Source organism: Notolepis coatsorum (genome assembly GCF_963971535.1).
Source record: "Notolepis coatsorum genome assembly, chromosome: 11".
Taxonomy (NCBI): Eukaryota; Metazoa; Chordata; class Actinopteri; order Aulopiformes; family Paralepididae; genus Notolepis; species Notolepis coatsorum.
Window position 1 is genome coordinate 85,942,516 of NC_140175.1, and position 16,086 is coordinate 85,958,601.

General features: G+C 42.2%; 1 protein-coding gene across 1 annotated transcript in view; it reads right to left on the reverse strand.

Moving 5' to 3' along the window:
• The window catches only part of LOC311236352 (ras-specific guanine nucleotide-releasing factor RalGPS1), a gene marked incomplete at its 5' end in the record, with an annotated part of 298,894 nt that overhangs the window by 228,422 nt on the left and 54,386 nt on the right, over positions 1-16,086 (reverse strand).

Below are 16,086 nucleotides of genomic sequence, written 5' to 3' on the forward strand. Positions count from 1 at the left end.
AGCAGTTACTGAGCTTATAGACAGAACAGACATCATTTCTGATACGTTTCCATGCCAGTAGTAGTGAGGTCCACTCCATACCATGGACGGAGTGGTGTGGTGCTCTGCTCATTCTGGAAGAGTTTCAGGGGAGTAGGGTTTTGGAGCTGCTGGCTCCCGGCTGTATATTTACCACTCTAGCCATACCACAGCCGGGCAAAAGAACATGAACTGAAATTAACTTTAGATCTCCCAGGCGATGGGATGTCATTTGATTGTACTTACTCAGAAGCATTTTATATTACCTAAACATAAAATACGGGTGTCAAACACTTACCCAGAAGTTGTTGAAATTAAAAGAAAAAATTGTTTGTCTGTCTGTTTACTGGGCGCTGCCGTGATGAATCGAATGCGACTTGGAGTGAAAATAACACATTTTATGTTCTAATCAAGATGTCAGCCCCCAGTAAACAGACCAGACAGAAATAAGATTCCCCCGTTCGCTGCTCGGTTAAACTCATGTTTTGATTAAAGGTGTCCAATAGAGTTTTTCTTGTAAACAGCTTGCTTTTGTTTATATTCACATTTCCACTCAAAGAGACCGTTTTCTACTGTTCTACAGGTATAGTTTACAAGCTGAATACATTTTCTACCTCATACAATCTTTGAGTAATAAAGTATATAGTATAATATAGTCTATAAGTCCTTTCTTGCCATTTTCTTTACTCTCACAATGTTTATATCCCATTTGTTTTAAGTCTCACTTTTTGAGGCCAACCTCCTTTAAATGACAAGCAGTTAGCTTCTTAGACATCGACGAAGACAGTATATAGGCCAATCAATTTGAAACACAAGGGCTTGTTTACCAGTGCACTCTTTTTGTGTTCTACTGTACATCACCCCCGTGGCATCTTCATGTGTATCACATGGAAGAACAGGTAGCAGTAATTTCATCAACAAGTGGTCAGAAACTATATTGGATACTTTTAAGTGACTCCATTTAGCGATGGCTGGTTTCACAGACATGGATTAAGCCCCGTCCAAGACTAAGGATTTCCCCAATGGAGATCCCCAACCTAGAACTATGCTAAATCCACGTCCATGCAACTGGCTCTTAATCTCTGGAACACAGAAATAAAACATTTGAAACATTTAGATAACTGAAACTGGACAACCTGTGCGAACTGGGCAGGGCAACACTGGGGAAATAGTGCCAAGGCAAGCGCTAGCTCTGTCTGGTCTCGTTATTCCCTGCGAGAGGTCAATTCAGTGATGACAAAACTACAGGCTTAACACTTTCTGCGCCATACCTGACATTTCTCGGGTCGATTTTAATATTCTATACACTCTCACTCGTGTTATCATTGGAACTCATTCTGAGACCCCGAGAGTGCAATGCCGGCCGAATCCTGCTAGGTGGCAGTATCGCCTACCCTTTGAAACCTTGTTTCACACTGTGCGTTACATTTTATATGGTCCGGGCGGAGAATTTGGACCCCGACAAGAGAAATGCTTCATTCGAGCAACTTGGAACGCGTCCAGCGCACTTGATGCATATTTTGTGCCATTTCATGTCAGGGACCCGATGGACATCAATACTGGAAATCGCGATCAGACAATTGGAATATTCATTTTGGAATAACTCCTAGCAAAGATAAGGACTACATGACATCAATCCTACTTTGATCGTATAATGATTTCACATCGATCGCAATGATCAACGTATGTAGTATTCAAAACGTATGCCGTTGCTGACGATCAGAGCATCACAAAACGACCCCCCCCCCTTTGATGCCTTCATGATGAAACATAATACCTATTATATACCTTTGATTTGGAAATAATATCGTGTCCAGGCGAGCAACGCGAACGTCTTTCGCAAAAATGCACATAGAGCTCCATAACTCAGCTTCCAGGAATTAGCCCGGATCACTCTGAAACTATACATAATTCACCACGGGATAACACGCAAATGTAAAAATTTTTACATGTTGGACAAGAGATAGTGACTGTCAAATGAGCCATAGTATTGTCTCCATAGCTATAATATAGAATATAGATATAGCTCTGCAAACATCGTGACGCACAGTGAAAATGCCTATCTTTTAAAGCGTGGCCCATTGACTACAGGGATGAGGATAATCGCTGGCGCTGAATGAGTTAAGGACAATGGGTTGGTCTTTATTTGCACGTGCATTTTTTTTTTAGAAAAGAGCGAGAAAGAGAGTATCCTGAAGGAAATGTCTGCAGAAATGAAGTAAGTCATGGAAATCAATTAATCAAATCAAATGATGGAAATCCATTCAGACATGTAAATCCATTTGGATTTGGTTGATTGTAATTGTGCTGTAAACATGGCGTGTCCTACGAGTGGTGGCTGCTTGTCAGGATCTCACAAAAGACCAGAATGAGTTTACCAAATGTGTCTGTGACGATATTGTGTGCAGAGGATAGGAGGCCTCTGGAAACCACAGGGTGTTATTCCACCCATGCAAATGAGAAAAATAACGTTTGGGGGAAATGGATGATGATTGATTTCAAACTATTCTTGACACTTTCTGACCTTTTCACCTTTCCAACAACATTTTTCATCATATTGAAGCCTCAAACTGAAGAAAAAAAAAAAAAAAAAAAAAATCATACTGAGCTGCTGTACTGGCTACTGATGGGGAAGCTCTCCGGATCACGCAGTAGTTATTTCCTAGCCTGAAAACGGGTTTTGGTTTTTAACAGGAGGGATGTCTCCCTTGATGGACCCTGATGTAAACAAGACGAAAGTCTTTTTCTGGTCTGCATCCTCTTAGCAGTTGTTTGTATTGAGCCGTACTGTATTGTACCCATTCTGCAATCTGTTAATAAAGTTTTCAATCAAACGCTACTTTTTTATTTTTACACAGGTGTTGTACTTTGGAATGAACTACCTCTGCCTAGTCAAACCAAAAGCATTTTTAAAAGAAAGGCAAAGGCTAAATTATGGGAAGAGCAAATGGCTCAGCGGCCATAGGGCAGAACATCTGATTCCAGGGCTAGAGTATACAGGGGGTACTGAAATTCTAGTTCTTCCTAGTAGGCTATACAGTATGTGCTGTGTTTTTATGTTTTAATAAAAAAATATATGTATGTCTTCCATCGAGGACCACCTTGGAAATAAGTGTTTTAATTTGAATGCTTTTAGGTGATATCCTCAGGAATCCAAATTGGTCATGATAATTTGTTTTTATGATGCGTTTGTAATTTCCAAATCAAAATCAAATCAAAATACTCTGGGGAACTCGGAGCCACTGTAGAGTAAAACCTCATTTCTCCAAGCCCCGTTAAGGCCAGCTGCCCAACCTCCACCTGGCCACTTGGGGAGAGTCCCTTCCTCAAAGGAGGTCCAGTAGAGTGAGTAGACCACCTGGACAGCCATGTCCAGATCCCCACCAACTCATTCTTGGCGCATTTTTGTGCCAAGACACTACCTTGTCTTTATTATATAGTGGAGCCTGATGGGATGTGAGATAAGATCAAATAAGATAAGATATTCCCTTATTGATCCCCTTGGGGAAATTCAGGCATCAGAGCAGCATGTGGGAGGGGGGGGGGGGGGGTACAGGTAGTAAAAAAGCAGTGTAAACAATATAACAAATCAATATAATTAACTCTGGAGATGTGCACATAACAAGGTGCGAGATAAGCAAAAGCATGTTGAACCTCTAATTGAGAAAAATACTATATTATATCTCAATATTAAAAATTCCAATGACCTCAAAAGCAATGGATCAGACGGGTACTCTGTATATCGGGCGATACTAGAAGTTTTAGGACTTGGGCATCAGCGGTGGAGAAGTGGCCCATGTGCGTCCGTCCGTGGTCTTCTTCGCTACACCTCTGCATGCTGCGGAGCCCCGCAGGACAATGACTAAACAAGCTGCGTTAAGACGCTGCTTTCAGACGCAGGCAAAGTAAACACAACATGGGATCAAGAAACAACACGGCCGCCCTTGAACATCTGCAACATGTTTATGAGGCCCATGGAGACGTCCTCCGTGTCCGCAGGGGAAACCATGCCGTGATTATTTAACCCTTCTGTATACAGTCAGGTTGTTTACTCCAGTCAACCCATCCTTTGACTTTGATTTCGGTCCACGACATGAACTCCACTCAAGAGTCATCATCAACCTTTATTTATACTCGAAAAGACAATTGAGGTCACCCTCATTTTCAATGTCGTCGAGACTCCACAGACATTTCAATGCACACATTTCTACAATATAACAATAATAGATATTAATGAATGAATGAATGAATGAAAACTTTATTTAACAGATTGCAGAATGGGTACAATACAGTACGGCTCAATACATACAATTGTTAAGGGGATGCAGACCTGAGAAAGACGTTTGTCTTGTTTCCATCAGGGTCCCCCATTTTCAATTCATATAGACATTTATGGCATAGGGACATATAGGTATTTAATTAGTACTGATACATTTGTGACATAAACGGTATTCAAATATACAGTACTGTTACCCCTAGATCCTGACAGAGTATATACATATGATGGGGAGGGGACTGTACATTAGGAGGGGGTGGGTGGGTGGGAGAGAAATATACATACGGCGGGGAGGGAATATATACATGCGGTGGGGAGGAGACTGTCTATTAGGAGGTGGTGGGGGTTTTGGGCATTTACGGTGGCCAGTTTCGAATTGCAGCCTCCCGTAGGTGCTCTTTAAGAGCGGTTTTGAATGTGGGCAGGGATTCACATTCCTTTACAGCTTTGGGTAGGGCGTTCCACATTGTTGTGGCATAATTGCGAAACGTGTTTAGTCCCTTGTTTGAGCCGAATCTGGGTTTAACATGATTTGTTGAGCTTCCTCTGGTGTAGTGGTTGTGGTATTCACTGACCTTTGGGAAGTATTTTGACATGTACATGGGCACCCCGGTCGTATAGTGTATCTTGTAGACCAGGCCCATTGCAAGTTGCTGTACTCTGTCGTCTACTCTAAGCCATCCTAGGTTGTCAAAGTGGGCAGGGGTGAGGTGGGTTCTGGGGTGCAGGTCAAGTAGTAGTCTGACCAGTTTGTTTTGTGATGTTTGTAATTTTTTTTTAAGCGCCTTTGAGGTGCTTTGGTACCATGAGGTGCACGCATAGTCATAGTACCCTTGAATGAGTGCTCCTGCCAGAGTCTTCAGGGTATTCTTGTTTAACAGAGAGGAGATCCGGTACAAGAATCTAGTTCGTTGGTTGACTTTTTTTATTACATTGGATGCCATTTTGTCACAGGAAAGATTTGCCTCTAGGATGGAACCCAGGTAGGTAATTTCGTCTTTCCTTGTGACAATATTGTCACCCACTGTAACTGAGAAGACGTCGGTCTTGCTGAGTTTGTTATTTGAACCGAAGAGAATGGACTCTGTCCAATAACGATCTATATAGTATAAAATTAACAGGCATAAAATCAGCACACAGATTGACAGAATAAAAAACAATGCATAAATTGCAGACACATAAGAATAGGTATAAAAGACAATAAAAGTAGTGCAATGTAAACGTGCAGACTTAATAATGGCATAAAATAAGTACAAAAGTACAATGTTGCTAGCCTAGAAGGCATGTGAACCCCCCCGGAACAGTCAGTCCCCCAAAACACCCCACACATCAATCCCTACCACATCCCCATCCAAGTCAAAAGTCAATGAATCGTGTATCAAACCACAGTCCACCGATGGGAGAATTCTGTCAAACTGTATGAGGGAAATCCCGTACTCTTCTCTTGCTTAGTGTCACATTTAGTTTATTCACCAACATTTCAGGCTTGGCGGACTTTGTCAGATTAGTAGTACTCTGACAAACATCCAGTAGGATCAAAACATTAGTAAATAATAGCAGAGGGAGGAATTATCTTCATTTGTCTTTGATGTGATTATGGGTACATCTTTGTTTTTATGTTATATGCATATAAAGCACACATCTCATAAAACGATGCAACAGAAAGTCGTTTAATGTTTAGTTTGTTTCCATTTTTCTAAATGCAACACTATATACTATCACCGACATCTAAGAAGGGAGATCCCCCCTTGAATGGCCCTTCTAAGGTTTCTCTCCTCCACACTGCCTGTGGTTCTTTTTTCCCTATTGTTAGGTTTTAGTGAGTTTTTCCTTACCTTCGCGTGGGGTATGTCTGGGAGTGTTTGCATTCATTCATTTATTTGCATTTATCTTAAATTTGTTGGACCTTATGGTGTTCTTGTTTTGTTCTTGACTTATTGTTATGTTTCTTCTTGACTTGTTTAAAGAAGACGTGTCCGGCCCATGGGGACATTAACGTGTGTTGTCGGGCCTTACAAATAAATTTGAGCCAGTGTAATATAGAAAGTTGTTAATTTCAGTTACAAGTCTTTTTCAAGTATATAAACTACAGGCCTAGATTCCTTTGCTGGTGTATTGCAATGACCCATTTAGGGGATAATATTTTCTGTTTGGTGGACATGAAGGACGGAATTAAGCAATCTGGCTTAAAAAAATGGAATCCAGACATAAACGTGGCATTTTGAACTTTTAAGGAAACTTGCAGATATAAACATTTTTGTTTATGAGCAATTAATACCATGATTAGATGAACGTAAACATAATTCTACACCAGGCCAAAAATAATCAGGGCCAGAGCTTATTGGGAAGCTGTGTGTGTGTGTGTGTGTGTGTGTGTGTGTGTGTGTGTGTGTGTGTGTGTGTGTGTGTGTGTGTGTGTGTGTGTGTGTGTGTGTGTGTGTGCGTGCGTGCGTGCGTGCGTGCGTGTGTGTGTGCGTGTGTTCGAGCAATCCATGAACAACACAGAGAACAATCAAATGTTTAAAAGCTCAGAAAGTTAGAACAGAGGACAGCATGTGATGCTTCTCCTTGTTCTGAGAGAGAAGGTTAGAGGTGGTTTGAATGCAAAGTCAATGGAGGGAGACGAACAGAGCGAGACGGACACATCTTCCTTGTGACGTGAACTGAGGGGAACAGGCACTCGTTTATTTAGCTCTGGTATCCTACTTGTAACACATCAGAGCAACAACTTGACTGGACTCACTTAAATACACACCTTGTTGGTACAAACAAAAATGAGTATAAATTCGAGAAAAAAATATGGTTTTATTAGACCCTACCCATTGCCAACACCGGATTCACAAGATTCATGTGTGCATGCAGATCGAGCCAACAGCAGAGCATACAGTACATGTGCGCAATTGGAGAAGGGACCGGTGTTCAATGCGCCCACACATAACCCTGTCAAAATACTTAGCAGCATAGCTCACACGAATGTATGGCTATCGTTACAAATTTTTTAGGATTTAGCCAAAGCTCTTAAATCACCTACTCCACGATGAACTGGTATAGACTTCTAGCCAAGAAAGAAACAGGTTGGAAAGTCTAAAAATTAGATGAGCTCACTGTCCGACGTTGTGTAGCCTTTTGGGACTTTAATGACCAGCTGAGATCATATCCGATTATAATCCCATGTGAATCTGCCTTGTCTATCATTTGTAAGGTACAAATTACCTACTGACGGGTCCCCTGAATCCAATGTGAATGCACATCCCAGTCATTTCAGGTGCAAAGATGGCTTCACAGGAGCCAGTCAACTTGAGGCAGTGCACTCGTTATTACAGTGATTATTCTGAAGTTATTGTTGACCTATTACCCTCCAGGAGCATATGAAGTCAAGTTCAATATCAGGACACACTGGGGCGTTATGGGACCTGAACATCAGATAGGGGGGCGTTGAGAACCACTGGTCTAGCTAAGTCTACCGCCACAGTATTCTAAATTTTTATTTTAAATTAAATAAATAAATAAAATGTAGCAATAGTGTGATGGAATTTGTAACATCTATGAGCAAAGATGAATCACCATTAGGGCTGCTACAGTGGAAACTTGGGAGCTGGAGATAATTCATCAAAGGAACCAATTATGGTCATATGTCTGTGTTCTCCGGTCTAACCCTGCCCACAAATACATCAGCCTGGGTCTGTATTAGATAGAAAGTCAGTGATGTGGTATGAACTCTACACAACTAACCCAAGTAAAAAATAAATATATATATATATATATATATATATATATATATATATATATATATATATATATATATATATATATATATATTAAAGAAAATTCAGTTTCCTATAGATATTTTACAGTGTACTATGTTTTATACTATAACATGATATATTCCCAAGATGATTTATGACTTTACAATCAGGGTCCCTTGCACCACCCACAATATCAGAATATAATTAATAAAGTAAAAAATGCATGGTCAGTTCATGTCTGCTTCACATGAACTGACCACTACACTCCAGAAAAACTTAAACCTTTTCCAAAAGCAAACATCTTCAACTGAGCATGAAGCTCAAGTGTGTTGAAGTCCCATTTCTGTTCCACAGAATATTAATGACCATAAAAAAGAATATATATATATATATATATATATATATATATATATATTATCGCTAATAAAAGAAATAACGATTAAAACCCGACTATACTCGTGATTGGCACGGAAGCGATGGCGAGTTAACCCGACTATACTCGTGTTGGCACGGAATGGGTTAATCTATTGCACAAATATTTCCAAAGGTAGCCTTAAGAAATAATTTAATATTTAAATTATTTCTTAAGGCTACCTTTGGAAATATTTGTGCAATAGATTAACCCATTCCGTGCCAACACGAGTATAGTCGGGTTAACTCGCCATCGCTTCCGTGCCAATCACGAGTATAGTCGGGTTTTAATCGTTATTTCTTTTATTAGCGATATCCATAAATTTTTCATCCAGCCAGCCTGACGTTATCATTGGGAATGGGTCTGAGCTCGCAATGGGCAAATACCGCCACCTATCGTCTCCCGGATGGTATTGCACATCATTGGATTGGATTGGCTGGGACTGTGCATCAAAAAAAATAAGTCCGGTCCAGGTTTTACTTCTCGGGCATGCAGCTGGATACTATTGCATCGAGTGCCCCAACTGGGAGCATCGTGGATCATTGTGTTTTGGACTATAACGTTGGATCAATGGACGCGATTGATATTTGGAATGGCGATCAGGAATTGGATTAATCTTTTTGCATGACATCAGATGTGAGGTAAGGCCTTTATGTTACGAATCTTGGGGTAATCAGATGTTCCTATCACCGCCATCGGAGCGTGTGTGTGTGTGTGTGTGTGTGAGGTTCGCGCCAACCAAAGTACGGAGAAGCGATTTTTCAGACCCCGCTTCTCTTCGTACATGAGGACATCACATATACTATAGATAATCTAGCGTTTATTTGAAAACGATTAATAAATCAGCCGAAGAATGACAACGTGTTTTGTGTATTCCACTAAAGGGCTATTATCGTGTCTTTCTCTGGAATTACTAGAAATCTCCAAAACTATACTCGTATTCAAAACGGTATAAAAACGGAAATGTACAGATGAAAAAACAATCCGTTTCGTACATGTTGACTGGAAGCAACTCATTGACGATCACTGTGTTATTTAGATCTATTGCTATTATATTTTATATGTTTTATGCACTCGCAAAAAAGTCCTATTCTCCATTGGATATAGCGTTGGCACGGAAGGGCCATCAGCAGAGGGCGCTGTTGGACGGAATGAGTTAAAGGTCCCCTATTGTAAAAATTGCCTTTTTCAGTGTTTTGCATTGTTTTCAAGCAATGTGGGGTTGTACCAATACTGACAAAATGTGAAATCTGTACCAAGTCCCGTTTCTGCAGTTCAGCTGAGACAATAATGCCCCCCACTGAAACAAGCCATTCTGAATTGACTCGCTCTGTGACGTGAATAGGCGCTGATCTGCCACCACCCGCCCACAATCAACTGTGATTGGAGGAGTTAGCATAACGTTGAAAGTATGAGCAAAACCGGCAAGCAGCGAGTGGAAATAATGCGGAAGCGGTTTCGACAGCAGAGTTGCCACCTTCAGCTGTTTCACTGTCAGCGCTTCCTCAAAAGTGTTCGACAGTGTTCCTAATCGTTTCCTAATGATATCGTGCTCCACAAGCAATGAGCCAGGGCAGTGGCAGTTTTTGGGCTACACGCTGAGGAGACTCAGCCGTGGCGGAGATTACTCGTGCTTTACCGGCTTGCTTTACTCTCCTCTCGTCTCAGACACACACACACTCGCCCAACTTACGTCACGTACATACACGCACGCACACACACACACCCAGAGACGGAGCGGGTGTGTGTGCGCTTTGAAAAGGTTCCTCCATCCTAGCGTATCTGCCAGTGCAGTTGGGTGACTGTCAATCAAAGCGCATTGCGAGTATGGGCGGAGCCCAGCCAAAAACAGCTTGTACTTTGGAAGGGGAGAAAGTGGTGCACCAAAGTACTTGATTAAAAATACAAAAAAAAATCTTTTATTGAAAAAACCGTACATATGTGTTCCATAGACTCACAGGAATTGTGTAAAATTGCCCAAATAGTGAACAATTGTGGACCTTTAAATATGGTGTACAGTAAATGTAAGGTTAAGCAGAAATAAATCATTTTCACTAACTGGGGGATTTGAGAAGATCTCAGTGGCCATCTTGTACAATGTTTTTTTATTTACCCCATACTCCTCTAATTTACCTATAGAAAGCCCCTCCCTATTTTCTAGATCCTCCAATCACAACTGTTGCTTCCCTTAAACAAAGTGCAACCAACTAGTAGTAGTAGTTGTAGTAGTAGTTTTATTCAGTCATCACACTACAATCATTCCAGACTGTCAACGGTCTTTGACTCAGGCAGTGACTGAAAAGCTACAGGCTGGAGCATAATGCTTATATGCCTGTCCTATATTCTTATCAAATCAAGGCTCCAAAACTAAAAAGATTATTCAGATTTATATAAGTTAAGTGTAAACCACTTTTGACCGCCAAGAGATTTTATCAATGGCCCAACTTTCCAAATAATGCGTTCTTCATTCATGGAGTGAAGCTCCACTTTAGTGTCCCCCTACGGTGGAGTAAAAAACGTTCAATGTACTCGGAAGTGGTCAGCTGGGAATTCAAAGCTGATGCTCATTCTGTTCCAGGAAAACTGCACTGTCCTTCACTCTGCTTGAAGCGCATGACTAAATATGATTTCATAGCATGACCCGTGCACACTTTCCACTGGGGCCGACATGGAATGGATGAGCTGATCTGTGAACAGTGGCTCATGATATCGATGCGACAGATACACATTTATTTTGTGTCTTCTGTATAAAACTATTTTTATGTGGAATGTGTTATTTTTTTGGGGGGGGGGGGGTTCCCTCAAGAAACTACTCTAAATCTAATTTAAATTATTTATTTTCCAGCACCTGTTTCTTCCCTTGTATTGAACAGGCCAGATGTACACACACCACATTTTAAATTAATATTCACTTCCCTTCCTGGCTACAACGCACCAATAAAGTTAAGCATCCTTGACAAATGAGGCAGTAGTTTAGTTAGGCAGTATTCCTGGCTCCAGAAATCACAGCTAAGTGATTCATTAAAGATAATGTATTGCTTGTATCCCTGGTGTGACATCACAAAATGTAATCATTCTGAACAGCTTGTTAAGGCTTGTTAATCTGAAGACTTTTAACCCTGGCCAAACGGCAAGGGGTACCTATCATATTCAATTCTTCCCTGGCACATATAACATTTCAGACTGCCAAATGCATACCAAGACTAGGCAAAACCCATTTTCCATAATATTATTACCTTTAAAAGTAGAATCTGTAATACCAACAGCGACCTCTAGGCTAAAGAAACCCTCTTGGTACTGTGCTTTGTTTTGGGTTGAATTTGAGTGGGTATAGAGAATGTGAAGTGAGCGGGGAGTTAGACGGTTGCTACGGATGCCATCTTGAGGTTGATTCACATCGGTTTGTATTGAGAAATGCCAAAAAATTGCTAAATGTAAAAAACTGACAAAGGGATAAAGAAAAAGAAGGATTGAAGTTTCTCCCATGATGGTTGTGACGTTTTCTATGCTCTTCACACAACAAGCTTCCAAACCATCTTTTAACCCAAAAATCTGCCTGTCAACACAGTCAACCAGAGTAATCCTCTACAGATGGCGGCTTAACCCCCGGTCTAACCCCCCGCCCACTTGACATTCTTTATACGGGAGGGGTTCCTATTGCTGGCCACACCTCAGGCTCTGAGATGTGGCCAGCAAATACAAATACCTCCCCTACACACACTCAAATCCAACCTGCACATCAAACCAAAACAAAGAAAGCTAAACAAAGTGCACGCCAATGACAAGTTTTCTCGTTTTTGCTTTTATTAGCAATATCCATTCATTTTTCATCCATCCAGCCTGACGTTATCATTGGGAATGGGTCTGAGCTCGAAAAGGGCAAATACCGCCGCCCATCGTCTCCCGGATGGTATTGCACATCATTGGATTGGATTGGGTGGGCATGTGCATCAGAAAAAAAGTCCGGTCCGGGGTTTTCCCTTCTCTGGCAAGCAGTATCTGTTACCACATTCACTGGGGAGGCTGGGAGCAGCTTTCGATTATGTGTTTTTTTGGACTATAACGTTGGATCAATAAATGCGATCAATATTTGGAATGGCGATCAGGAATTGGATTAATCTTTTTGCAGAACATCTGATGTGAGGTAAGGACTCTATTTACCAGTATTGGGTTAATCAGATGTTTTTTTCTCAGCCATCGCAGCGTGTCTGCGTGTGTGTGTGTGTGTGTGTATGACGTTAGCACTGACCAGGTCATGGATAATAGATTTTTCAGCCCGCTTCTCTAGCGTGCATAAGTACACATATACTATCGATAATCTAGCGTTTATTTGAAAACTATTCATAAATCAGCCGAAAAATGACAACGTGTTTTGTGTATTCCACTAAAGAGCTATTATCGCGCAATTTCTCTGGAATTACTAGAACTCTCCAAAACTATACTCGTATTCAAAACGGTATAAACGGAAATGTACCAATGAAAAAACAATCCGTTTCGTACATGTTGGCTGCAAGCAAGTCATTGATAAGCGAGGGGTGTTTTAGACCCATAGCCATAATTTAAGCCTTCGTAAATTTCCCCGACCTCCCATTGACTTCCTTATTGGCACTCTAGCCATATATGGTCAAAGGGGTGTGGCACTGAATGTGTTAAGGATGTGCTATGATTGGACGCAGTCTTCTCAATTTTTTTTTTAACCCTTCTGAATCATGACTTAGCCCTGAAGTAGCTTGAGTGAAATCGTTTTTAGTTCTCAACAGTGTGGATGACTTAACCTTTTTCTTTATCCCTCTTGATAAATGGTTTTTTGGTACTTGGCAATGATTACAGTAGATCAAAAGCTGGAAAACAGATCGGAGATAACGCTACTCATTCAAAAACGGGCCTAATGGCAGTAATTATAAGAAGGCTTCAATGACAAAGCCCTGGAAGAAGATGTTGTCTAGAGACGGGACAGGCTTGAAAGGCACATTGTTAAAAACTCCTCCAGTACACCGCTTTCCCACCGCGGTTGCCATATACAGGCCTTAAATCAGACATCGATCCGAGGAGGTCACCGGGCACGAGTCGGGGATTTCGAGGCAGAATCCCCTTCCTTTTGTTAAGTGGTAAACCATCGAGGCTCCCTGTAACCTTGTGAACTGCATACCAATAATGAAATGGACCCGGGAGAGCGAGGAGGAAACGGCCGAAGCTTGGAGAGTATCATCTTTCTAACTAATATTTTCCATGCGGTGGCTGTGGTTAGCTACCGTGGCTACCTTCTTGGTAACCCCCAAAGTATTAATGCAGAGATGGGCTTGTGAGAGGAGATGCTGGCGTAGTGGTGGGTTTATGTGCATTGCTTTGTGTTGTAGGGCCGACATGAAGGCCTCAGAACATTCAAATCACTGCCATGTTTTTTAACACTCCAAAAACTACCCTACATCAGTATAGGAAATGTATTTGTAGAAGTAATAATGTTTTTGACAATGTGATTTACTCAGACAAGATAATTTTGTCATGAGAAAACCTATAGATATTACATGTCAGTAATATCATCGATCAAAGCTACTGCTGAAGCTTTGAAGCCCAAAGAAAATGGCATTTAGAACAGCCCTATTGTGCGTGTGTGCACGCGCGTGTGTGTGTATCAAAAGACCATCATAGGATGGAAGGGATGATTTAATAGGTCAGCCGTCAGTATGTGTTTATCCATGTGCTCCAGTCGCTCACGGCAGATGCCAGAGAGACACGTCCGAGAGCTCTTTTTGATGCCCTAATCAATCACACTTTGTATTTCCTAACACAACATGGAGATGGGTGATGATGTCACACCAATCTGGAGCATGTTCAGTCAACGGTAGTGTGAGAGTCCTGACTGAGTTCATGCTGAAGTGGCAGCATCCCAAGCCAAGCTGTTCCAAGTGGATGAGAGAATGGGAGTTGATGTGTTTCCATCTAATTGACCCATCTCTAAAACCCTGCCCTCTTTTTCTTGATCCTACAATCACAATGGGATTCTCCAATTGTGATTGGAGAATCAAGAAAAGAGGGCGGGGCTTGAGATGGTGCAAAGCGTAGTTTGGTCGTGAGGCGACAGTGGCTCAGGAGGTAAGTTTAAGTTGTTTAACCTCTTAACTGGCACCGACCCGGCCCGGGACGTTTTGCCCACCGGCGCGACATGCCACTTTGGCGACCTCTAGCGGCTCGGGTGTGCATATTTTTTTATACAATATATAGATCGAATTGTTGAGCCATATTCATAATCCGTTCAGCGGTTCTCGAGTTACATGCCGATATTTGAGGCGTGCACTAAAGTACACGGCATACTTTTTATTTTTTCTAATACCACCCACGACTCCTGAGGCTCTAGCTCCGTCAATCATTTGGCGATCTAAAGAATTATTGGACAGGGTTGTAACCAATGATTTGGCTTTCCAATGATAACCCTTGTGGGGATGAACGAATCAGGGATCTAGGTGAAAAGTCACGAGCGAAAACAGGAAGTAAAAAATGTGCCGAATGCATTGGAGTCTATGAGAAAGCTGAAACCGGCAGAGCTTTTTTTCCTTCATATTTGACCAAAATCGCTCCTAATCACTCATTTCTGAATGGATGTTTATGAAATGTGGACATGTACTATACAAGACTTCGGGCTATGGACCCAGGGTGTTTTTTCAGCAGTAAGCTAATTTGACTTGGGAAGATACCTTGAAATAAGTAGTAAAACTATCCAAGGTACCAGAGACCACCCCCTAGTTGAGGCACAGCCCCCCTCCAGACCACCCCCTAGTTGAGGCACAACCGCATTCCAGACCACCCCCTAGTTGGGGCACAGCCCCCCTACAGACCACCCCCTAGTTGGGGCACAGCCCCCCTACAGACCACCCCCTAGTTGAGGCACAGCCCCCCTCCAGACCACCCCTTAGTTGAGGCACAGCCCCCCTACAGACCACCCCCTAGTTGAGGCACAGTCACCCTCCAGACCACCCCCTAGTTGAGGCACAGCCCCCCTACAGACCACCCCCTAGTTGAGGCACAGCCCCCCTCCAGACCACCCCTTAGTTGAGGCACAGCCCCCCTCCAGACCACCCCCTAGTTGAGGCACAGTCACCCTCCAGACCACCCCCTAGTTGAGGCACAGCCCCCCTCCAGACCACACCCTAGTTGAGGCACAGCCCCCCCTACAGACCACCCCCTAGTTGAGGCACAGCCCCCCTACAGACCACCCCCTAGTTGAGGCACAGCCCCCCTCCAGACCACCCCCTAGTTGCGACTCAGCACCACCTTGTTTGAAAACTCTGTTGCTGATCCGTGATCAGTAGGGGTCGCCTCCCACGGTTCAGCATGCATGTAAATATTTTAACCATCATAGCTATATATCACATGATATTCTCCAGCATCGTTTAAGTCTGCTGTTTGGGCGCGTTACAGATTTAGTTTTGTCTATAATAGAGATCAATTAAACAGTGATTCATGTGTGCATGAATGTGCACAGCGGTCCATTACCAGAGAGATCTGTGAAGGCAAAAGCAACTCGTTCTCCCCAAAGAATTTACCCAAAACAACCTCTGCATTAAGATATTGACAGGGCAACAGCATTACCTTAATGTTGTTATTTATAGCAAACTATATGCAGCCCAACGCAGTCG